Source organism: Ambystoma mexicanum, chromosome 1q (genome assembly GCF_040938575.1).
Source record: "Ambystoma mexicanum isolate Mex_15411 chromosome 1q, UKY_AmexF1_1, whole genome shotgun sequence".
NCBI lineage: Eukaryota > Metazoa > Chordata > Amphibia > Caudata > Ambystomatidae > Ambystoma > Ambystoma mexicanum.
The window spans coordinates 452,186,682-452,212,864 of NC_090922.1; the positions used below are offsets into that span (position 1 = coordinate 452,186,682).

Below are 26,183 nucleotides of genomic sequence, written 5' to 3' on the forward strand. Positions count from 1 at the left end.
ACTATTGTTCTCCAGTATGGGTCTGGCATGGATTCACATGCAAACCCTCCCTCCTACCCCTCTAAGGCTCTTCTTGGTCATACTGTCACTTTACGTGCTTACCAAATCTGAAGATGGCTGCCACAGGAGGGGCTTAGGGAGAGGGCAGTCATTGGCTTGGGGCAGTATGACATATGGTAAGTCATCTCCAGAACTGTTGCAAGAGATTGAAAATCTTCTCTTGCAGAATGCTATAGAATTTTCTCTAGAAAATGAAAGCTGTCTCAATATTTACTCTTGCTACTTCAACCTTAAGTAATCGGGTGCAATCCAACCAATTCCAGATGCCAGAAAATGTATACTTCCAGGGATCTCCTGCACAGCAGCTCTGTAAGCCTGGATGCTTTTTAAGTAGGATATTTGGTAACCTATCTAGATCTCCAAAACGCACATTCCAATCAAAAGCGAACATAATCAGCTTTTTAAGATTTACAATGGCAGGTCCGCAGTATCGGTAAAAAAAAAAAGAATTTTTTTTTTAAAGCATGGACGAACACTGTCTCCTTTTTTTTTTTTGTCGTTTTGCAACTCTAATTTGGGTATTTTTTTTCTGTATCACAACCATGTATTGTCCTTTGGCATCCCATGTACAAAAGGAGAAACCTGAAAGCGAGTGCCTTAAGCAGGCTAATTAATGCTCCACAAAAATGGGAGACGAAGAACCTCATAATCCTTCAATTATTTCAGCAGTGGGTTTCTCCTAAATAGATGTATGTGGGATGCAGAGCAACAGTCTGTCAGGTCTATGCCTCATGCCTGGGTATGGAGGTCTGATCTCTGAGGAATACTTTCAATGCGAGCTAGTTGAAAAAAATTATTTAATGCCTTACCTCACTTTTCTCTGCTTTGTCGGACCATGCTGAGTTTCAAAACAGTACAAAATGATCATTGTGGCCGTCTTTTGTCATGAACGATTTGGTTCCACTTCTCTTACTGAAACGCGGAATTCAGCTCCTGAGTGTTCAAGAGCTCATCTAACAGATGTGCACAGTTCTTCACCCATCCCCTTTCATTTCTGAACTTCAGTGTCTGGTTCCTGAGAATTTGGCTTCAGACAAGGTCTTAACTCTATTAAAAACGTCCCCTCCTTTGCGTTTTCTGGCTGGCTGTCAGGACTCTGCATCGCTTACTCTGGGTGGTGTTTGCAGACCGGCTGGGTGTTGTCAACCATCGCCAGAGATTACCATGAATCTGTTTTTGTACAAATTTGTATTTACAGAAACCTCGGCAATTAAGGCAAGTCCCAGTGTACACACACTCCAGAGTGAATACAACCCTTTAGGGAAATAAGCCAGGAGATAAGTTGCAAGGATAACAAAGTTTAATCATACAGAATACAAAATATCAGCATGGGACTCTGCTTCTCGAACATTCTGCCTTCAGAATATATGTCAGTGTCTTATGAGGGGCCACATCATCATAGATGACATCACGTATAGGGTCTAAACTCAATTCATTGGGTGGATGGTATACATGATCCTGCTCCATATGCATATACAGTGACTCCTCTCTCCACGACGCTCCAAGTTAGTGCCATTGCATCTTCGGCAGCACTCACTACAAAAATCATCAATTCTGTCAAACCTTACCTATCCTCCAAAAACTGCCTCTCCATAGCCAGAGCTACTATTGTGGCCAAACTGGATTATTGTAACGTCTTGTTGGTGGGCACATCGGCCAAAAACGTAAACATATTACAAATCACTCAAAACAATGCCCTCAGAGCTGCGTTAAGCATTCCCAAAAGGGAGCACATCTCCCAGGCAAGACGGGATGCCCACTGGCTCCCAGTCAGAGCGTATACTTTTCAAGTCCCTAGCAATTACTCACAAATGCCTATCACTCACAGCACCTCCATACCTATAAGAAAAAATAGTCTGAGCCACCTCTGACAGACCTAAACGTTCCCACCACTCCAATTGGCTTTATGTCCCTACCTTCAAACGAGCCAAAGCTGGAGGCTCGAGCTTCCTATTTCTAGCACCAAAAAACTGGAATGCCCTGCCCACAACGCTATGGAATGGGACCTCCCAAGCAGCATTCAGCAAATTACTTGGGTAGTGATCAGACAATTGCTTCTTAAGGACATCTTCTATCTTAACTACTGTATTCAGTGTGAGTATCCAATCGAGGATTCTGCCTTTGGAGTGGGTGGGGGAGTAACTATTTGGGAGAATTGCATTTCCTGGAATGCCTTGTGGCAGGCCATAGCTTTATCTGTGGGGTCGTCATATCCTAAATTGAGGTACCCTAGGAGTATGTATTTAGTTTTGAGTTTGGGTTTTGGGCATGATTAGAAGCAGTAGATCTACATCTGGCTTGTTGGTAGTGTTCGGGGCTCTATAAACTATTAAGAAATTAATGGTTGTCTGAGCGTTAACCGCTAATTTGAGCGATAGGGTTTCATAGCCTGGGAGGATATCCAATTTGCATTCCCTGAATGGAAGAGAACTTTTGTGGATGATGGCCACTCCTCCACCTAGGCGATCTGTTCTGAGGAGCGTGTATTCTGCGGGGACAGCTAGTGTAATCTGAGGGCCTGAGGCAGTCTGTAGCCATTTTTCCGTGAGTGCTAAGAAGTCAAGTTTGAATTCTACTATGCAGTCGTGTATATCAATTGCATGGGCCCCAAGTGATCTGACGTTTAATAGGGCTCCTAGGAGGGACTGCCTGGAGTTGGGTGAGTTCAGTGGCGGAGTCCGGAATGCCTGAGGTGGGGTGGTTAAGATGTTAAGCGGAATTGGCAGGGTCCTGTTGGGGGAGCATGTTGTCTGAGAGCTGATCTCTAGGAACTCCTGAGGTTCATTGGGAATGAGCATGGTAGTGGTGATGGGGGCAAGGGGGACAGAATTCTCTTTTGCTGTGGGGGTGTTGGAGGTGGGTGCGTCCTGAGAGTCTGCTGTTTCTTTTAGAGGTGGGAGTAGGTCTGGTTTGTGCTGCTGCACATATCGTTCTAGAGGATAGGTGTAGGCGGTGAGTGCTAGTCCTTACATGAACAACCCACACCTTCCGGTTTCCTGTCCCCCTTCTTATCCTCTCCCCTTTGTCTTCTCCTCTTGGCCAATCTCAACCTGTCTCTCCCACCCAGGAGGGGTTAACAAATGCCTAAATACATGCAAAGGAGACTAAACCCCACCTCACTTTTCCTCGTGGGTCAGCTGGGATGGTATAAAGGCGGTCTGCTTAAAGTGTTTGAGTGCGTGTTGGGGAGCCGGCCATGTCCAAGTCCATGGTGAGTATTGGAATGTCTCTGGCTTCTTTGATTGGAGCCGCAACGCAGCAGGTTTGTAATAGTCCATTTTGAGGAGCACCGTTGCAGCTGCTGGATTGCAGTGTTTTCAAGTGTTAGCTGGTGACACACAGCGTTCCTTCTGCCGCTCCATATTGAGACTCTTTGATCATGCTGGTTGAAGAGATCTGGTACCTGGGGTAGTCTGTTTTGAGGCTCTACTGGGCTGTTCCTTTTAGGGCGGTCTGCCCAGACCCTTGCTGTATGTTACCTACAATGAAATAAAACTGACCAGCATTTGGATGAAGATGTGGAGTGATCCACAGTGGTAGTGGCCAAACACATTCAGGAAATTAGGGAGGGGATAGGAGCTAGGCCCTCCGAACTGCCACCTTCCCCGGTGTGGTAGAAATGGCTCTGGCTTCAACCTAGGTAGGCTTCTCACCACAGGCTCAGGGGGTCCCCTTTCCCTCTTGACATGGCCAGTCGAATGACCTTGTAATATCTATGTAAAGTATTTCAAACCTATTCTTGTCCAGATAGTCTATATTCTCTGTAATAAGGTTACCTTGTAACATGAACCACCCATACAACTCCTGGATGCTAGGCCTGGCGTTTGGTGCTGCTACCAATAGGTGGTGAAAGGACAGCTGAAGCACCCCTGTTTGCATATTTATTTTATAGTTTTTTTTTATAACCCGCTTTACCAGAGTTCGGTTTCTAAACGTCGATCCGGGATTCGAACCTCTGTTGCTCTGGGTGGTTTTGCATCCAAGCCCAGCACGTTGCCTGTCTGCTATCCAGACGCGTACCCAGCCAGTAGCCTAAAGCTGGTAGATAGATACTTTTAACTAGCACATTTTGTATTTTTTAAATGTTAAACCAACCCTTCATTTTAAATTAGTTGATTAACCGTTCACGTTTCTCCATTTGTTTTTTTGGTTTGCTGATACTTGTGCTTAATAGCTACTCCAGCTGCTAGTGTGCAACAGATGTGAATATTTTAGTAATCCAGGCATAGTGTGACTCTGAGTGATCTAGTTCTTAGTTCTGCTTAGGTGTCCTATTTTACTTTTGGGGATGCATGGGGCAGAGGTTGGGGAGAAGGTGGAGGAAGATGCTTTAAAAAGTCTTAATGCAAACTTTTCTTTATTTTGATGGTATATTATGAAAGGTTTGTACTTATATTTATGGTGTGATGTTTTGAAATATGTGGCTGTAAATATGGTAGAGTGCTGTCTGTGCACTGTGGTTTTTATTTTGGGGTTTATGAGGAGGATCCCTCTGCGGGGGTTAGGGCCCAGTGGGTGCTGCAGGTATTTTGCAGCTAAAGTATTGTGCCAGGGACATCAAGAATATTCACTGTGGTGAATCCTACAGAACCCTCCCTAAACCCATGCATTAAGTCTCCTCCCAGGTGGCCAGGGAAAGGCAGACTCTTCCTGATACTGACCTTGGGGGTTGTGTTCTGCAAGAGGGTCACCTGGGAGGAGAAAAGGCACAGGGAAGTGAGGGGAACCTGTTGGGTTAGACCCAGTATTTGACTTCCTCTAGGGAAGTCGTATCATAAATGCCAAAGCATATAATAGTTTATTGCCACCTTACACTAGTTCCGCATATTGAACACCTGAAGGTGGGTGAAATCAATCAGAACTCCTGTGGTGTAAAAAGGAATAAAACCCCTTATAAAACCCATAGAGCTAGACATTTCCCTAACTCAAAAGGGGGTAAGAAAAGGAAGTTTGTGAATAATAACCACCAACAGTCTAAAAAGCCTTATTCCTCTTTCCAAACAAAACAGATAAATAATTTGTGTGATACTCCTAATATTGTAGAGAAAGGAAATCAAATCCGCAAAGTAGAAACGTTTAGAAAAACAAACTTTTTTGGCAGGTACTTCAAGTCCCATAATTCCCTCAGTGCTGGGACGAGGAAGAAGGATGCAGATGAACACTGCTGTAGGAGCGGTCAGCTATTTAGTGAAAATGACCTACACTTGAGGCAGACTGGGAGGCTTAAAAAGCCCTTTCAGGCGCAGGCGTTAGAGCAGCAGGAGAGGAGAAAGCAGTGTGGGCCCTGTGTACAGCTGAAGGTGGAGGCGAGCAAAGGTGCCCGGACCACTGAGAATCCAAACGCAGTGGCGGGTCCTGAGAAGGGGTCTGCCTCAAGTTGTCCCTGTTGCAGAGGTCGCGCAGCTGGAAGTGTGAGAAAAGGACACTTGCTCATTGAAGGCTCGTTATGCAGAGGTTGCGTAGCGGGAAGCCGAAGTAGTGCAGGAAGTGTGCCCTCTCTAGAGATTTTAGGTGGCTGGGTTGCACCTGAACCTCTGCGGAGCCAAAGAAGCTCCAATTCCGAGTGGCACGAGCAGAGGCGGACCAGAGGAGGCTGCTCGTCCGACCACGAGAAGCCACAACAACAGACGACCTGTGAACACCAAGCGGAGCGTGAACGAGAGACTTAACCAATGAGTTCACGGTGTGCAAGTGACTCCGGAGCACTCAGACGCTGTCCGCGTGATCACAGCAGGCACTTTCACTCGCATATGAGTGAAAGGAGCAGTACTTGCAATTCTGAATACCGAACGATTCAGCGACAAAGAAAGTTACATTTGTTGAATCAAATTAATTATGCAAGCATGCAAGATTGTGGAAAGCCCAAAAACCCTGTGGGGAAGCTTTATTAAAAACAAAAGCCTACAAGCATACCCAAGCCAAGAGTATTTAATAACTCTGCAATACCAACATAACAAACATTGCTCAAGGTGAGAGTGAAATATTGGGAACCACAAGAGTTGTAAGACTTGCTATTCATGTGTTGTGGAATGCAAAGTACCAGTTGACATAAACACCCATTGACAAAGCCAAGACCGAAGCAGAGTAAGACCATATCTTGGTCACTATTTGGTTGTTGGTATAGAGGGGAAAGAAAGGTGGCAAACAGGCTGCCCTCTGGAGAAGATTATCCAGAGGGAGAGGAGCATAATTGCAAAAGTCCTATAGAGCACTAATGTGATTCCTTGTTCCCCCAAATTGGTTTAAAAGTTTGATACCAAAGAAACCTTGTGAAGTTGTTCTAAGTTGGAAGTTACCACTGAAGCACACCTTCTTTTGTGAAGCATTGAGCGGGCTGGAGAGTATACCCGTATTGTGGAAGTAGAAGGCCTGGGATGGGAGTCAAACAGATTGTTGTTGATAAAGCATTGAACTGTGGTTCTAACAAAGACAACTTAAGTTAATTGTAACATTGAAAGAATAAATGTGTAAACCTGCTGTGGAGTAGTTGCATTTCTTCAGAAGTCAAATGTTTATGGCAAAACATCCTGACAAAGAGAATTGTTTGCTTGAAGACAAATGTGAACCCTGTTCTTACTCCATGAAGAGTTGGAACATCTTCTTTCTTTTGGTACATTGAGTCAACATAACTTCCTTTTTGTTATCAAGTTCAGAACTTTAAGAACTGTGTTGGAACTTTGTGGCAAATCAGGATTTCCTCATTTTCTTTTGAATTGTGGAGCAAACCTTGGGGAAGGGGAATTCCCCCAGATTATGAAAAGAGACGATGGTCATATTGTGAATTTGATTACATGCTATACATATTTGTTGAATTGCCATGCACTTCTTTATTTCTTTATTGAATGTACAAGTGTGAGGGACAGATACTTTTGTTCGAGTGTTTAGTTTATTTTAGGCAGAGTAATCTTCGCTCGTCCGGGTAGGGATAGTGAGTTGTTTATCCAACCTTTCTATTTAATAAAATGGCTAATTCGGAAAACTCGTTACAAAGTTGTCTGCCTCACATTTTTGACCCCTCACAACACACTGTAGTATATATTGGTATTTGGTCCTGCAACCAGGAACATCTTCATTAACTTGTGTGAGGATGCCATCTGTAGCTTAATGCATACGTGGGTATGTGTTGTGACAAATTAATCAATATTACATTTGAAACAGAAGTACAGTTCAATACCTATAATGATAAATAATACAGGATGGGTTTGAAGAATAGCTATAAGGTCTAGGGGTTTGCCTAAACTGAAAGGGGTGCAACTGTTCTAAAAGTGTTCGAATTGACAACTCAGAGGTGTTATAATCACTTATCTAAAAGTCAGGGGCACCTGTTTATCTACGGAACAAAAGGTTTTACTGAAGGAAAGGATGCAACAGCCGATCTAGTAGCCGGTAAGTCTTTCTCGAATCCTGGGTCTAATGTACATTCTACAAAATACGTTCTCTGTTCGCTTCAAAACTCAGTCTTGGGATTATAACACCACCTTGTTTCTTGCCTACTCCTAACAGCAAATATTCCCACCCCTATGCTTTAGGATGTTACATGTGGCATTCTCCTACTGGCGAATATACCCCCCCCTGCTTACAGTGTTACCATGACTACCACATTTCCTCAGTCCTTGTTTTGGGTATCATCTTTGCCACAATCCTACTGGCAAGTATTTCTTCCCAATGGCTTGGGGGTGTTAGGCTGTGTAATTCGAGCCCTCTATTCCGGTCTTCTAATCTGAGCCAAACCGTTCTGCCTCGTTTCATGCGCTTGGCTCTCCTCTTAGTCTCTAGCTTCTGTCAGGGTATAAGATCTAGTCGACAGCATACAAGATAAGATTTTAAAGTGGGAGTATTTTACTCCCTGTTTTCTTAAAGTTTGGATTAAAATATGTTTTTTTGTGAGTAAAATATGTTCCATTTCCAATATGACTATTTTGTGAGGAGTAAAAATGTTTTAACTGTAAAACAGAAATGTTTTTGCGATACATTTTTGTTTTGCACTTATTTATTCATGCATGTTGAAAGGTACATATTTACCTCCATCTCAGCCAGTTTTAAAGTTTCTTGCTTTGGCTCTACGTGTACTACTGGCCGAAAACCTTTCATAGCTTCGACACAACCTCAGGCGGCCAGCAGAAAGTCACTACTAACTCTAAACGGAAATATGACTCCCCTCCAAAAGTGTACAGAGGCTGCAAATGGCACCTTCACTCCCTAACTCACACACCATTCCTCCCACTCACTTCTTACTGAAATTACACCCCTTTACTCCTCTTTACACCCCTGAAAGGAATACACTAGACTACCCTGAACGTAGGAACATACCACACACTCATCCCCACTCAACCCCATGCCCCACCATTCTGAGAAACACACGCCTAGCCCACTCTGTCCGCCACCAAACGAAACCACTCATCTTCCGGTGGAAATTAGACACTTGCTTCCCCTGGTCAGCAAAATACATGCAAACATAGTTGCGCCCTGAGGACTGTTGAACCCCTTGTGGTCCAACCTTCATACCACAAAGAAAGTCCAAAAAACTGAAATTATCCGAAGCCAACACTAAGGGCACTGACCATATTAACACTACGATACACTTGAAAGGAACCCTGATCAATGCCAGATCTCTCCCTGTCCACTCCTTAGACATGGCAGATCTCATCAAGACTAATGACCTAGACACATCCTCGCAATCACTGAACGTGGTTGCACTCAACCTCAGGCCCTTCCCCCCCTCCCTGGCCATCCCAGAAGGGTATACCATTTACAGGAAAGACAGAATTACCCCGAAAGGGGGAGGAGTTGCTCTCATCGCAAAACATATACATTTTAGGACATCTACTGTTCCCATCTGGTGAAGTAATCGCACTCAAAATCTCCCTCTGGGCCATCTGCACCGTCAACCTCCACATTGTCTACAGACCGCCATGCCCATTATCTTCTTTCGAAGACGAGATCACCTCCCTTCTAACATCCAACTCTAAGCCTCTATCCAAAATACTCATTCTTGGTGACTTTAACCTAGGTCTGAACAACCTTACAGACACCCGAGCATGCCTTCTCGCCAACATGATGTAAGCTCAAGGCTTTACTCACTGAATCTCCACCCCCTTGGCTTGCTACTGAGTCTCGCTGCATCGATCAGCAGCCTTTGAGACATTTTACAGCAAAAGACTTTCCCTTCTACAAGCCATTTCCAACATAGCCGACGGCTTTGTTTGTTGGTGAGAGGTCACTTCAGTGCCTTTCTTTTGTGCCTCCTGCCTCCCCATTGGCTAGCTGGATTTGAAACCCACCGCCCAGTGACCGGCAGGCTTTAGCCGGCCCTGATCCAAGGCCCACTTCTAAGGCCCCATCTTCTTCCCTGTCCGCTACCAGGACGCTGCGTGATCTTATTATCACAACCGGGCCCTCCCTTGGGGCAGCCAGCTCATGCAGCAATGACTACCAAGACATTAGTAATACCCTCTCCATGGGTTAGTTTCCCTCCTTCTGCCTACCCTTTTTTTTCTCTTCATTGATCTTCATTCACTCTGCTCTCTGCTAGCTCCAACTGGTCTCCCTGTCTTCCTCTCTAATGCCCCATTCTTAGCACCCGCCTCTAACTCATACCTCATCTCTTTCATCTATGTTGCCTTAGCATTGCATTTGAAAGTCAAATCTGGGTGCGTTTTGTAATTTGGGTTGTTTTTCACATTACTTTTGGCCCTTAATTGTAACCTACTAACCCAGTGACTTTTTTTCCCTACCGTTTTTCTTGCTTATTTCTCCTACTGACATCCTCTTTACTTGCTCATGGCGTTATCTGTTTCTCCTATCTACTCTTAACTGCTTCTCTATTAAGTATCCTTCCCTTCTCACTAAGTCTGGTAAGAAGAAATTCCAAAAGGATATCTTGGCTTCCAACCCATGTCGCCTCATCGAGGATACCTATTCCAGTGCCTCTGCCAGACATACCCTCACTGAAATTCTCTTTTTCATTCCCTCACCTGATCTATGGACCCCTCATATGATCTTGGTGCTCTGTCCTGTCTTCTCATCACCCATTAATGGTGGCATCTGCTGGGAAGTCTCCATGGATTTCTTTAACTCCTCCAGAGTAATCATTAATGTCTACATGAATGGCACTGTCATGGTGCAAGGCCCTCAGGCTAATCTCCTCCTCTTTGATAGACGGTTCCCTCGCCTCATCAACTGCCTCTCATCTCCAGCTGTCTCCTACTCTCCTCCCTTGGCTTCCTTCCCTTCCGCCTCTCCCCCATCTCAGGCTCCCTCCGCAGGGCATATCCCTGATTTGTACCCCTCCCCGGAAGGTTTTTAAGGTTGGCAACCTTCTTCATCTTGCCATTCTCAACTCTTGCTCTGCTGTCAAACACTCCTCTGACATCTGCCACCTCCTAGAAGAACTTGACCTTGATGTCCTCGGTCTTACGGAGACTTGGTTCATGGCCAGCTTTGACACTCCCCTCCCTGACGGCTACAAGATCCTCTCCGCCCCCAGATCCAACCACCCTGGAGGGGTTGTAGCCCTGATCTTCCCTGAGTGGATTCCTGCCTCTATCATCGCCAGTCGGACTTACTCTTCTTTCGAATGCCTTGTCTGCAGGCTCTCTCTCTCTCCTAGCCACTCTCTCACTGTTGCTACACTCTACCGGCCCCCTGGTCAAATCACCTCTTTTTTTCTCTGAGTGGGCAGACCTCTTCTCCCTCCTGTCCTCAACCACTCAACTACTCCTCTTTGAGGATATCAACATCCATCTTGATTCTCTGTTCCTCATCTGCGCTCTTATCCTCCCCTCTGGCCCGACTCACTCTGCTGGGCACACACTTGATGTCTTGATCTCCTCTGGCCTCCCACTCTCTACTCCCCTCACCACTCCTCTCTCCTGGAGTGATGACTGCCTCCGCTCTTCTCATCTGTCCATCTCCTCCTCCCAAGCCAAGCCTTCCCCAAGATTGCCACGCACCTTCGCGGCCATCCGGCCCATGAAGCGTATGTCAATTGAGGCTTTCGCTGACACCTTCTCCCCCCCATCCCTACCTCAGGCTGACTCACACCCTGACACAGCCCTGTTCCTGCTCTATTACTCTATTTCTGCCACTCTTGATGTCCTTGCCCCTGTCATGAGGATCAGTTTGAAGTCCAAAGCCAAGTGTAATTCCTGGTATGACTCTGACCTAGCTACACTTAAAAGTGTAGGGCGGCTGAGAGGAAGTGGAGGGCATCCTGCTCATCCTCTGACAAACTGCCCTGCCCCTTGCTCCAAAGGCAACATCGTTTTCGTTGTCCACTCCAAGAAGAGCGGCCACATTCAAGCCTGCATCTCTGCAGCATCCAACAACTCGGCCAAACTCTTTAAAATCTGTAAGGAGCTGGCCAACCCTGCTGCAGTCTCCACCCCTCCTCTCGCCTCCCAGGCTCTTTGCAATGCTCTTGCCTCTCACTTTAATTCCAAAACCCAGGACACCTTGCCCACCATCTCCTCCGCCCCCTCTCCTTCGCCCCCTCTCCATCCCTGCTTGCTGACCCTCCATCAGCCACCCCCCTCCCTCTTTCTCCTCCTTTCCTCTTTTCTCCCCGGATGAGGTTGCTAGACAAGTTCGATCTATGAAAGCCTCATCAAAACAGGCCCATCCCTGTTCCTCTAAAACCATTAAAGACCACATTGATACCCTCGCTGCTGCCCTTGCTGCCCTTGCTAATTTCTGTAACCATTCAAACCCACAGTGGATCCCTCTTGTCCGGCTAACTATCGCCCTATTTCCATTACTCCCTTTTTGCGGAAGCTCCTGGAAAAGCTGCCCATCTCCCAGTTTAACCTTCATTCTGACTCTGTAGGCTCTCTCCATGACCACCAATCTGGATTCAGAGCTGCCAGAAGCACTGAAGCTGCTCTCCTGAACATCTGTGAAGACCTGCTCTCCAACCTTGATTTTATCATTGACTCCGTCCTCGTCCTACTTGATCTCTCCTCTGCTATCGACAAGGTCAACCATACCATCCTGCTCAATCGTCTCCGTGACAACCTGGGTATGACAGATCCGGCTCTGGCCTGGCTGACCTCTTTCCTCTCTGATCAACCCTCCCAGGTACAACTTGGGCCGTTCTATCCTCTATCTGCCTCTCTACCTGTGGTGTTCCATAGGGGTCTAACCTCTGGCCCCGGCTTTTCAATCTTTACCTGGCAACTCCCACCTACTGCATTTCCATTTCCTGCTCAGACTTCCAGTGCTATGATGATGACACCCAACTCATTTTCAGGCTTCCCTCAGACACCTCCTCTCCTTCCCTCATCTCTGATTGCCTAATCGCCATTCAAAATTGGTGTGCCGCCAACGATCTTTATCTAAATGCCAACAAGACTGAGATCCTCCTCATTGGTATACCTTCACCATCCTTTCCCCTCACTCTCTGGCTGGCCTCCCTTGGCCCTCCGCCTACCCCTACCTGAGAGGCTAAGAATCTCAGGGTCTTCTTTGACTCCACACTTTCCTTCTTTGCATACATCTCTGATGTCTCTAAAAAGTCAAACTTCTCACTGCACCCCCTTAGAGGTACTCTGCCTTTCCTCTCCTTCCCTCAGAAGCTCACGGTCTCCCAAGGTCTGGTTCTCAGTAGGTTGGGCTACTGTAACAGCCTCTTTCTAAATCTACCTGCCTCCACTCTCTGGCCTTTATTTCTTATCCAGAACAGGACTGCAAGACTTGTCCTCAAGCCCTGGGATCGTATCTCTCCAGCTGTGAAATCCCTTCATTGTCTCCCAGTGGATGCAAGGATTACATTTAAAACCCTCTGCATTGTCCACAAGACGTTCTGGGGCTAGGGTCCAAAATACCTTCAACTGTCCCACTGTAGATACCTCCCCTCTCGAGCCCTTCGCTACTCTACTTCTAACTCCCTCAGGGTCAGTCGTTTTTCAAAGAAACAAGCTGAGGGCAGATCTCGGTCTTCAGCTGGTTGCTCCCCTTGGAACAGCCTTCGGGCCACCTTGAAACTTGAGGAGAACCATCTCCGGTTCCGGAAGCACCTCAAGACCTTCCTCTTCGCTTCTGCCTTTGCCCCTCTTCTCCTCTGCTGATATGTTTACTTTCTCGGCACTGTGCACCTGGCCACCCTTTGTCCTTCAGGCCCAGATACCTGCTCACACTGCCTCCCTCCTCCATGGCCTCCGGGCCTCCCCTTGCACTGGGATCTATATCTGTACCCATACAGCCCCCACTCTTCTTCTGCACTTATCAGATTTGCACTTATCAGATTTACCCCATCTGACTAATCATGCACTTGCCACTTGCTGGCTGCACTACCACTTTTCACTGCCTTTATTCATTTATTTATTGCAGTTATTATTTATTCTGTTCACTCCTCTATTCCGCAGTTTCCACTTCTCCCCCTTCCACGCGCTTTGCCCTTTTTCCATTTTCCTTGCACTTGTGCGTTCTTAATGTCCCTGGCCCTAGTAAGATCGCTGTTTTGTTCTCCCTTGTTCCCCTTCCGTTTTGCTTGGTCGCACTTCGAAACACGTGTGTATGAGCGCAATATAAATAAAATATATCATATCGAGGGGATTGGGTCCTCCGACGTATTCCATATCTATGACCGTAATCACCACACCTGTGCTGCTTCGGAAAATCCTTCGGCGTCTGCGTCCTGCGTCGATGACGTCGATACGCTGTCCTCGAGGCCCTCCGTCGAGCCGACGTCACCGGATGTTATAAGTAGGACGCACGACGCCCGTAGCCTCAGTTCTGTTTTTTTCCGCGAACGTGTTCGCTTCGGAGATTTCGGCGCGCCTCGACTCTTCTGAGTTCTGTTCGTTCGGTTCCTCTAACCTGTTTGTTTTGTGAAGTTCGTCATGTCTTCATCTTCTACCCCGCGGCTGGGTTTTAAAAAGTGTCGGGACTGCAGGTCCAAGATGTCGCTAATGGACACGCACAACGCTTGCCTTTGGTGTCTCGGGGAGGCCCACGACACGGATGACTGTGTGGAATGCCAGTCACTTACTTCGAAGGCCTTGCGGGAACGTAAGAAGAAGCTTTCTGTAGGTAAGGTGGCCAAGACTCGGAAGCCGAGGTCCTCTGGGCTTTCGACAGACGATTCGAGGGGCGACTCTCCGCGTCATCGTCGTCGATCCGGGAGGTCTCCGGCCCGGAGTAGGTCCCGTCATTCCTCTGCCTCTTCGAGACACTCATGGAAGCACCGTCATCGGTCGCCTTCCCGGTCCTCTTGTCAGCCCAGCAGCCTCGGGAGCAGGCATCCAGACATGTATTGAGACCTCAGCAGCCCCGGCTGGGGGTTATCTGGGTTCAGTCCTGGCGCCTTAAGCACCAGGCTCATAATAGACATCAGTCCTGGCGCCATAGGCGCCAGGCTTATAAACATTACTTACCTCCTGCAGACCATGCTGCAAATGAATCAAAGCCCACGTGAGGCCTGGATGGGACTATTTTATTACAGGGATTATTTTTTACTCGGGTGTGGTTCTGGGGAACTTCTTACCTGGGACTAATTTGCAGGCTATTTAAACCACGCCCGAACAGCAGCCCATGCTTCGCGTTATTCTGCACTTCAGCAGCGTGACGCTCACCGTGCCTGCAGCATCCAGTCCTCTGCCATGCCCGCCTCGAACCTGGACACCATCCTAGAAGAAAGAGAACTAAGAACAAGAACTTACCTTTTAATCTTCATCTGTTCCCGAATTTGCCGCACTTCAGAATTGGAAAAGACACGTCGGAAAATAGAAGCATTGCATCGCTAGCAGGCGTGCCGCGCCCTACTTAACAGTCTGCACCTTCCCGGTTCAGCGCTGCAGCCATCATTTCATCACGGCATCCGTGGAACCTGGAAGGGACAAAGAGAACAAGGTGAGCCGGGTGATAACCAAGACAATCAAAGCAAACATATTATACTCACCAGAGTTACCGCTCCCATAGGCATCTTTCATTGGCGTTCCACCTCTTTAACGCCGCACCTGTGGGAGGAAAGAACACTTGTTAAAGACATTTATTTCGCTTTTACCGGACAATGCTGGGCAATACAGACTTAACCACGCGCAACCTGCAGCACTTCAGGTAAACTCTTCTCGGATTAAGCTGCAATACAAAAGGGATAAAAACGAGTTAATAGCAGACAATTGAACTCTATAGACATTATACTTATGGCTCCTAGCCATTTACCACGGAGTCCAACACGTCTGGAACTCGCCCAACATCTTCAAACCAGTGAAGCAACTGGGATTCTACGTGCCCCCTGCGCTCGGTGCAGGATGGAGTGCTAATCATTACAAACAATAAGGTGAGACAACAAAAGGGGAATATCGGGGTGCTTAGAGGGAACGAATTAAACAAGTGTTTCCTTGCATCCACTGGGTGGCTAATTCCCCTCCTCCTGCTTTTAGGAAACTACTTTTACGAATCAAGCAGACGAAGCTAGGAAGGCCGGTCCAGTCAGCAGTCTCTGCACTACGAATAACGCTGGTGGAGACCTTAGCAGTCCATTTCCGATCGACGCCCCCATGGGAATCAGGTGAGCGTTACACCTCTTCTGAGGACGTCGCCCGTCGACGGGTTGCTTGTCCCACCAAGCATTCGACTCCTGAGGAATGGGCTTCCTTCCGTAAGGAGATGTTGGCAATTTTTGAATCGCAGGGCTCCGGTCCGTCCGCGCCTCAGAGAGGAGCCGGCTGTGACCGTACTAGAGACACCGCTCGTACGCCTTCGGGCTCGGGTGGTCGGTACGATTCGTGGGAGAGGTCCCGCTCGGACAAGGGGAATCGTTCTAGTTATGCCCGTTCTCGGTCCCGGTCCTCGACGCCCTCGAGACCATCAGAACCTGTGAAGTCTTCGAAAAAGACAACGTCGACGCCTTTGGCGCCGAGGTTGTCGAGGGACTCTCTCGAGGCTCCGCCTCCAAGGAAGTCGACGCCATCGGCGCCCAGGCTGTCGAAGGACACACTCGGGGCTCCGCCCTCGAGGACTGTGTCGAAGCTGTCGGTGCCGCACTCGACGTCGATGCCGATTCCATCGACGCCCTCAACCCCTTTCGAGGCTGTTTTGTCGGAGGTACCCCGTGGCACGGCTGAACCCCATAGAAAGGCTCTGGCCAGGGCAAAACATTTCTTTATCCCTTATTCTGTGCCCACTTTCCAGCCTCTGGATTATATTTCTGAGGTGGATGAGGGTTCTGTGGATGGGTTGGTTCCTGACACGGTACCAGATGAGATTATTTCTGGTCATAGCCAGATTGAAGACCTGCGTCAGTCGCTGCACGACGCCAGTGGTCTGGACACCTCTCCGGAGGTGGAGTTCTGTAGGCCTGAGCCTGGCACCCATGCCGAGTCCTCGTACCGGCGCCTTATGTCGCGGGCCACGGATTACTTGGGGGTGGTCTGCGCCACCAGTGGATTTTCTGCAGGATGACCTGATGGATATCCTCGACCAAGGTCCACCAACTGGCCCGGTACTGCCATTCAATATGGCTCTGCAAAGAAGGGTGGCAGCGGCTTGGAATGCTCTGGAGAGTCTCCCGGCAATGGGCAAGTATTTGCTGTGAAAATACCGCCCAGCCAGTAGTGACCCCTGCTACTTGACCACGCACCCCACTCCGGAGAGTTTGGTGGTGCAGGCGGCTACGGCCCCAGCAGAATAGGCGTCGTATCCATCCATCCCTCCTGATGGGGACAACAAGCGTTTTTATGGCTGGGCGAAGAAAGTGTTTTCTTCAGGGGGTATGGCTCTTCAGGCCAGCCATTCAGTGTGTGCCTTGTCACGTTTCACGCACACTCTGGAACTGTATTTCCTTAGCGGTTGAACATATTCCTGAAGGGGAGGAACAGGATGGTTTTCTTGCTATTATACAGGATGGCAAGGATGCCATGTGAGAGTCAGTTCAGTCGGGTCTGGACATGGCAGATTGTGTCAGCCAGTCCATGGCGGCGAGCACCGTAATACGCAGGTTTGCGTGGTTGCCTAAGTCGGGGTTTGCTCCTGATGTGCAAGCCTGGCTCCTCAACATGCCCTTTGATGGTGAACATCTTTTTGGCAGCAAGGCTGACGAGAGTCTTGACAGGTTGCAGACTTCAAAATCTGCAGCGAAGTCGTTGAGCGCTGCAGTTCGCCAACCTCCACCTTTTCCTCCTAGGGGATAGCAATGGAGGGGAGGTTCCTTTTTGTTATTACTCATCCTTTAGTAAATCGAGAGGAGCTGCAAGTCAAAGGGGCCACCGTAGGAGTACCAGAGGTGGAAAACAGGGTACTTGAGGTCCCAAGGCCACTCTGGCAGTTGCCTCTTTGCCCTCAGGCACTGCCGCAGCCGCTTCAGCTCAGTCATGAGGCCATGTCCCATGGTTCGCCGGTTGGGGGGAAGGCTGGCGCAGCATCTTGTAGAATGGCGTGTAATTGCTTCAGATGTGTGGGTTCTAGAGACCATAGCCCACGGCTACTGTCTTCCCTTTAGGCAGAGGCCGCACGACAATCCACCAGAGAATCTCTCTTTGAAGAGTCCGGATCCGCTCCTTGCACAGGAAATACAAGCCCTGCTGGAGAAAGGTGCCATAGAACTGGTGCCTGTAGCGGAGAGGAACAAGGGATGGTATTCCCCTTATTTTTGGATTTCAAAGAAAGACGGGGGATTGAGACCCATCATGGACTTGTGCGGTTTGAACAAGCTCCTCAGGAAGGACAAGTTCAAGATGGTTACTCTCCCTAAAGTCCTCCAGGCCCTTCAACTTCAGGACTGGTTGGTGTCTCTCGACCTCAAGGACGCATACTTTCATGTGCCGATCCATCCCAAGCACAAGTACCACCTGAGGTATGCGGTTGGCGACTCGCACTTTCAGTTTTGGGTCCTGCCGTTCGGATTGACCTCCGCCACGAGCTCATGGTTGTGGTGGCAGCGTATCTCAGTAAAGGGGGATTCACATCTACCCCTACCTGGACGATTGGTTGATCAAGATGCGCTCTCCCGAGCAAGTCCTGGATCATCTGTCCGTCACCTGCCACTCCCTTCACAAGCTGGGCTTCTCCCTCAACTTAAAGAAGTCCCACTTGACGCCAACTCAGCGGCTCCTGTACATCGGAGCATTGCTCGACACTTCCCTGGGGCATTGTTTTCCTAACCAGCTGAGGGCTCTTCACATTCAGCAGATGGTACACAAGTTTCAACATGCTCAGAACCTCCCGGCATTCGAGTTCTTGAGGTTGCTTGGCTTCATGGCATCCTGCATTCTTCTGGTGCCAGAGGCTCGACTGCAGATGAGCTCTTTGCAGTGGGCTCACAAGATGCAGTGGTCACAGTCCTCCGGCAGGATGTCGGACCCCGTTCAGGTGCTGCCCTCGGTCGCCCAGGACCTTCTGTGGTGGGCCGACAAAGGCAATCTGATGAGGGGGGCTCCATTTTGGCTACCCTGGCCGGAGGTGACGATCGTGACGGACGCATCCCTCACGGGATGGGGAGATCATGCCAACGAGTTGAGTCAGGGGTCGTTGGTCTCAGTTGGAGTCCAGCCTCCATATCAATCTGTTGGAGCTGAGGGCCGTCAGGCTTGCCCTGAAGGCTTTTCTGCCGACTGTGCGAGGAAAGAATGTCCTGATTCTGACGGACAACACAGTGGCCATGCACTACCTCAACAAAAAGGGGGGGGCAGGGTCACTTCCTCTGTGCAGGGAGGCGATGCAGCTGTGGTTCTGGGCCATCCAGCAGGAAGTTTCGGTCTCAGCAGTTCATCTGGCTGGAGACGAAAACGAGACGGCGGACGCTCTGAGCAGGCAGAGCGTGATCTCTCACGAGTGGGAGTTGATGAGATGCTCCTGGAGATCTTCGCCCTTTGGGGGATCCCTCAAGTGGATCTCTTCGCCTCCAGTGTCAACCGGAAGTGCGAAATGTTCTGCTCGCGGGAATTTCCTCCAAGAGGAGCCTTAGGAGACGTGTTCATGGTGGAGTGGTCCTTCCCACTGCTGTACGCGTTTCCTCCAGTCCCCGTCATCCCGCAAGTGCTTCGGAGGTTACAGAGGTTCAGTTCCCGGATGATCCTCATTGCTCGGGCATGGGCCCTAGGACGTGGTACCCGGACCTTCTCAACTTGTCCATCTGCCCTCCATGTCGTCTTCCCTACCGAGACGATCTGCTCTCATGGGAGGGGGGGGTCAGGTTCTCCATCCATAGGTGAGATACCTCAACCTTCACGCTTGGCTTCTGAAAGGTTGAGGTATAAGGATTTGGACCTCCCTGAAGACGTGATGGAGGTGTTGCTTTCGGCCAGACGGCCGGCAACAAAGTCCCTGTACCGTTGCCGTTGGAGAAAGTTCTGCGACTGGTGCAGGGTTAAGAATGTGGTTCCTTTTTCATGTGACATTCCTGTAGTTCTGTCTTTTTTGTTTTCTTTGGCCCACACGGGCCTGCAAGTGGGTACCATTAAAGGTTACCTGGCGGCGCTGTCTATATTTAAGCACTCGTCTGAGAAGTGTTCTGATTTTAAAATCCCTTTAATTTCTCAGTTTCTGAAAGGGCTCACTAATGTGTTCCCTCCATCACCTTTCCAGGTGCCCGGTTGGGATTTGAACCTTGTTCTTAAGTTTCTAATGGGTGCTCCATTTGAGCCTTTATATTCTTGTCCTTTCAGACTCTTGACCCTTAAAACTGTATTTTTAGTTGCAGTCACTTCCGCTCGCAGAGTGAGTGAGTTACAGGCACTTTCAGTTAAGCCACCCGTCACTGTGTTTCATAAGGACAGGGTTGTCCTTAGTTCGTCCGTCCTTTCTTCCGAAAGTGGTGTCGTAATTTCATTTAAGCCAGAAGGTTATTCTTCCGGCATTTCATCCTCCTCCACATCCTGGTAAGGACGAGGAGAGGCTCCATAGGTTAGATCCTAGGAGAGCTTTAAGTTTCTACATTTCACGCATGTCCCGGGTCAGAGTGGACGATCAGCTCTTTATAGGTTATGCTGGAAGGCGTTTAGGTCAAGCTGTTATTAAGCAGACTTTGTCTCGATGGATTATCTTGGCAGTTTCTGAACGTTACCGCTTGGCAGGTAAGGACCCTCCGGTAGGCTACGGGCCCATTCTACTAAGGGTATGGCTGCCTCTACTGCCCTGCAGAGGGGTGTTCCTATTCGTAACATCTGTGAAGCAGCCACTTGGGCTTCGGTCCATACTTTTGTACGTCACTATTCCCTAGATTCCCTCCATGGGCAGGATCTGGCCTTTGGCAAGGCGGTCCTTTACTCTGCAATTTGATTGGGCATTCTAAATTTCTATATTCTAAATTCTTTTTCCCTCCTCCATACGTTGGTACTGCTTTGGGAGTCTGTCATAGATATGGAATACGTCGGAGGACCCAATATCCTTGAAGAACAAGTTACTCTCTTACCTGGTAACGTACTTTCGATGGGATGGTCCGACGACTTATTCCATATCGCTCCCTCCCTGCCTGCCCTGCTACAGAATTTCTTATGCGATTGCAGCTTACGTTTCCGCAAGGCTTTCTGTGGTCATACTGGCAGAAGATTGGTGCCACACGTTCTGGGGAAAAAACTACAACTGAGGCTACAGGCGTTGTGCGTCCTACTTATAACATCCGGTGACGTCAGCTCGACAGAGGCCCTCGAGGACAGCGTATCGACGTCATCGATGCAGGACGCAGACGCCAAAAGATTTTCCGAAGCAGCACAACTGTGGTGATAACTGTCATAGATATGGAATACGTTGTCGGACCATCCCATCGAAAGAACGTTACCAGGTAAGAGAGTAACTTGTTCATTGGCTTGCCGATATCAACTGCTTCACCAATATATTGGCAAACACCCCTTGCCCATGATCTGACCAATGTCATTATTTTTTCTACTGCAATAATCATCAGACACGTCAAACCCAGCCTACTCGCCTCAACACCATCAAGAAATCAGCAGAACATCAACCTTGATAATATGTTGCCGCTCCTACTACCAATAACTAGCCTTCCACAAGCCAATCCTGATCCCACCTCTATGGTGTCCTTCTATAACCAAACTGTCCTAGCTGCCATCAACAAAGCTCCACTAAGCATTCAGAAATCAAAACCTATAGCTCACGCCAACCCATGGTTCTCAGCGAGTCTTGGAACACTGCACACTGCAGAAAGATCAGCCGAATGCAACTGGAAAAAAACTCTTTCACTTCCAAATAAGGCACACTTCTATTCTACGCCTTTGCTTGTGAATATAAAGAAGCAACCATCAAAGCTAAAGTGAACTCCTACAACCAGAGAATTGAGAATGCCCAATCAAGCTTTAGGGAGTTGAAATCACCGGCCCCAACCCCTGATCACTGCATTAAGGATCAACCGTGGTGCTGTAACGTCCAAAACGCCTTAGCAAACCAAATCGCCCTTCTTCAGAGCAAAATTGAAACAAAGAAAAACAAACTCACCTACGACACCTCTACAGTAAACCTTCCTACAACTTCACAGCAGGTCGCACACAAATTCGAATTTACACCAGTGTACACAACGGAAAGCATTACAATTCTCAATGGGCTGAAGCCTTCAAGATGCCAAGGGGACATTTGCCCAGCTACCCTGACAAAGGACTGACAATGAACTTGCACCCTTCATTACCACCCAAATCAATAACTAATTCGCCTTCAGCAAAGTGCCTGCCAATTTAAAAGAAGCTTCGGAACTCCCACTGCTTAAAAAAACAACCCTGGACCCTAACATCCCTACTAACCTATCGACCTATCACCACGCTGCCATTCCTCTTGAAAATACTAGACCGAGTAGCCTACTTGAAGATACAAACCTTTTGGGAATCTAATAACATCTTAGGCCTTAGACTGTCAGGCTTCCGCCCTGGCCACGTGACGGAAACTGCACTTTTGGACCTCAAAATCCAAATGTACCAAATCAAGGACAGAGGGGACCTAGTGATTATCCTTCTTTTCGACCTATCAGCAGCTTTTGACTTGGTCAACCACAAAATCCTATGCCAACATCTGGCTTCAACTGCTCAATTCTCACCCAAAACCATCGATTAGATTGAATCCTTCCTCTCTAACCTCACAAGTCTTCTCTGCATCCTCAGCAGCAGACCCAGCCCCAGTCTCCTGTGGACTGTCCGAATGCTCTTGCTTTTCACCTCCATTATCAATGTATTCAGCAAGCCTCTTTTTGACAGTCTAGACAAATTGGGTGTCGTGTATACAAATTATGCGGACGACATCCAAATACTCCTAACCATCACAGGGGCATATGACGCCGACTCTAACATACTAAACAAAATTTACCTCACCAAACAACATGGATGGCACTGAATGAGTTATGCCTCAATGATGAGGAAACTGAATTACTCATCATTGGTAGCCATCCCAAACTAAGCAAACTACCCCAGCTCTACAAATTCTTCAACATTGATGGCAACATCATAAATGTAGCCAAGGAGATAAAACCTTTAGGCGCCTACATTGACTCTGCACTTACCCTAACAAGACAAGTTAATGCTATAGTCTCCTCGGCAGCCTACACCGCCAAACTAATCCGAGCCTGCAGACCTTTCTTATCTCCTGACAACTGCATCACGCTGGCAAGAGCACTTATCCTATCCAGGATTGATTTCTGCAACTCCCTGTTTGCAGCCTCAAATGCCCGAAACATGAGTAAATTACAAGATGTGCAAATCAATGCCATTAGAGGTGCACTCAACATACCCAAACATATCAAGTCAACAGACGCAACATCCACTGGCTCCCTGTCAGAGATCGGATTAAATTCAAAATCCTTTCACTGACACACAAATGCCTCTCTAGCAATGCCCCAGCATACCTAGTCAACCAAATACCAAAAACCCAGTTTAACAGACCAACCAGATCCACCTATGCCAGTCTAGTTGGTATACCTAGATTTAACAGACAGAAAGCGGGTGGCGTTAGCTTCCCAATGTCTGCCGCCAAATTATGGAACTCCATGCCCCTAGCATTAAGGACTGACCCATCGTTATGGTCCTTCCGCAAAGGCCTTAAAACCTGGTTCACCCAAGGCCACGACTAACTAAAGTTTAGGGTTCCTATAGGATGATAAAAATATCACTGCTCAACTACTGCCTGTATACCCTGTTGTCAGTAACATACGTAACTTGTATAACGAATCACGGTGCTAGTAGATTTGTAAATAATGTTAGTTAATGATGTAACCTGCTACAACTGCGCTGGACTGCACATGAATGTAACCTCATGCAATAAGTTCCAAATGTAACCAATCTCTTAAGCTAAAGCGCTGAGATGCCTCTGGGTTATGTGCGCTATATAAATGACTAAATAAATACATCTAGCAACACTAAAATTGTTGGCCTGACAGCAATGTTCCGAAGTCGACATTCATTATCTATCAATGTCATTACGTGGAGGTTGGGTGCTTTAGAAGCTGTTGGACTGGTTTGCCAGGTTGGGCAACCCTCTACTGCAACCTCATCATTGCTTTTCAGGTTAGGATACCAGACCTTCTGTCCAACACAAGCTTTTGTTTTAGACATCCCTTGTTGCCCGATTTCTGCTAGATTCACTGCCTTGAAAACTGATAGGATTACTACAATTCACCAGTCTCATGATACCAACCGTTCATAGGAGACTGACAATGTGTACTGGTCCTACACCTGAAAGGATTGTTGAGCAGGCGCTCTCTGGTGTTTATTATGGACTTAAAAATCCTTCCATCTACGTGATATTAGTTGTCCTTGATCACTGGTCCAGATCATTTCTTATATGAACATTGAGACTGTGAATGGTGCCTAGGTAGCAGTGACGCCACTTCTTCTGTTAGGCCCGGGCAGAAACTTGTGCCGAGGCAGAGTAGTTTTTGCCTATTACCACACCGTTGAGAGCAGGGAAGTTTGCAGTTACACTTTATTTAAATTGGTTCACATCCAAAACAAATATTACCAGCACAAAATGCATTTGGGTAAAGCTTAGCAAAAATAAAATAAAAATAAGAGTACATACATTGATAAATGTTTAAGAGAAGAGCAGAGGGCATACAACATCGCTTGGGGCCATGGGTCCACCACGATCACTGTTTTCCATCGGCTACATTCTACCCAGTGAACAATATACATATGTCAAAATAAGAACATCCCCCACAGTAAACGGCCACAAATAATTCCCAAAGGTGCCCACTCAGCCTGTACCTTCCACATCTTCAGGTGGCTGCATATGACTCAGGGAATCTGTGAACGGTTCCCATATATCAGTGGGTCAGGTCTAGAACTCGCAGGTGCCAGCTTACAAAATTCAGTTTCTATATTGTTGCACCAGGTCACGTCAGTCAGCCATCTATCCACCTTACGTGGTTCCTGTTTGGACCACGACATCAAAATGCACCTCTTAGCCATCAGCAAGGAAATGGAGAGTAGTTTACTTGCACTTTACCCAATCCGGGAAACCATCCAAACATACAACACAAAATCTATGTGGGAATATCCACCTGCAGCATCTGGCCAGCACTTGATTGCACACTCTTGTTAGTTTGGGGTGGGCCCACAACATATGTATAAACCCTGCCACAGGCTCTTTACATCTGGGGCATCTACATCAACAGACTTATCAAAATGACTCTGTCGAGATGGTGTTGGGTACACAGGATGCAGTCATTTGTGTTGGATCAGTTTATACCTCGTCTTTAATGCCACTCTTGGAGTGTACTTACAGCCGTGGAACCAAATCCCACCGCACATCGACTTCCCATTCCCTCCTGCATATGTGTTCCACCCCTAGAGTTGTACCTTGCACCTGACCCTACATACTGGACACCACACCTCGGGCTCCCGCCGGATTCACCAGATATTTCGGAGCAGGTTCTATAGGGAAATTCGATGCTCAATTGTGGAATGTAGTCCTAATACGAAAAAACTGAAATGGTAAGTTACAGTTAATTACTTTTTAGGGATATTGGGGATGGAGGGATAACAAAGCAGACGTCTCTAGTAGAGACATTGTGTCTCATCGAGATGATGTTTCAGTTTACGGGTACAGATACTGTATGCAATCAAGACTGTGCAAACATTGCTCTCATCCTGTAGCTGTATTGCACCAAGACCGTATGGACTTGTGTCAATGATTAGTTCAGTCGTTGGGGACACTTTCAGGGAAGCCATGGTGGTGCCGCCCACGAGGGCATCCTATGCATCCTGTGAAGTGTTCTATTGACACTTAATCCCACTTGACATCATCTTTGGTCCAGGATCTCGTTTCTGTCTCTTGCCATGTGCTTAAGGAGGGATTTCTTGGCTGTACCAACAGTTTCATGGACAACAACAAAGTGTAGATCTGACCACAATGCCCATCTGAGGCCCCAAGTCCGTCCAGGGGACCTTTCTGAAGGCTTGGTCTGACAGGTATTATGTACACAGGTAATGCATACAGGGCAAAATCGCCTTCCTCTTGACCTGCAGGATTCATACCATGGACAGAGAGTTTCCTCAGAGGAACAAGATTAGTTGAAATTCTGGGGCAGCAACCTACAGCACAGTGGGAGCGAGGGTGATTGTGTGTCATGTCGGACATCTCTCGTTCTAACCCCCATTTTCCCCAACCGTTATTCTCCCTATTTGACTCCCTTTAAACACCAGAAACAAGGCAATGAAATGTCCTCCAGTTGAAGGGCTGCTGCATGGGTGTATTACTCCGTATATTTTTTTTTTTGTATTTGCCCTTTTAGATAGTAAAAGTGTCCGATTTCCCACTTATCTATGCAGTATGGAGCACCACGACATAACTTGAGTGGCCTTCCTATGTTTTGTCTTCCTTTTATTCGCTCCCCCTCCCTATAGAGAACCATTCTCATATTTTTGAAAGCCGAGTTCGTCAGTTTCTAGAGTTTTCTCTTAATTCTGCCGCCATCCTCGTGCTGCGACGAACCGACGGACGTTGCTGTCACCGGGCGACTGGCCCTATGCGTGGGCTTGGTTTTGGTAGTCGTCCACTGGCACAGATGTGTACATGATGTTTAATTTGAAGATCTGATCCGCCTCCGTAAATCATTTATTTCAGGCAAAATAGCTGTAGAAATATTATTTGCACATAATGTTTGTCAAAGTAGAAGCTAATACTGTTAGTGTGCTTTCTCGTGGGACCTGCTTTCTTATGGTCCTGTCTCATATATTTTCTATACATTTGTTTGA

The 26,183-nt window shown here is 47.7% G+C and overlaps 1 protein-coding gene across 1 annotated transcript in view; it reads left to right on the forward strand.

Moving 5' to 3' along the window:
- Positions 1-26,183, forward strand: part of NUP93 (nucleoporin 93) — a 1,186,812-nt gene that overhangs the window by 106,358 nt on the left and 1,054,271 nt on the right. The gene's annotated exons all lie outside the window — the stretch shown is intronic.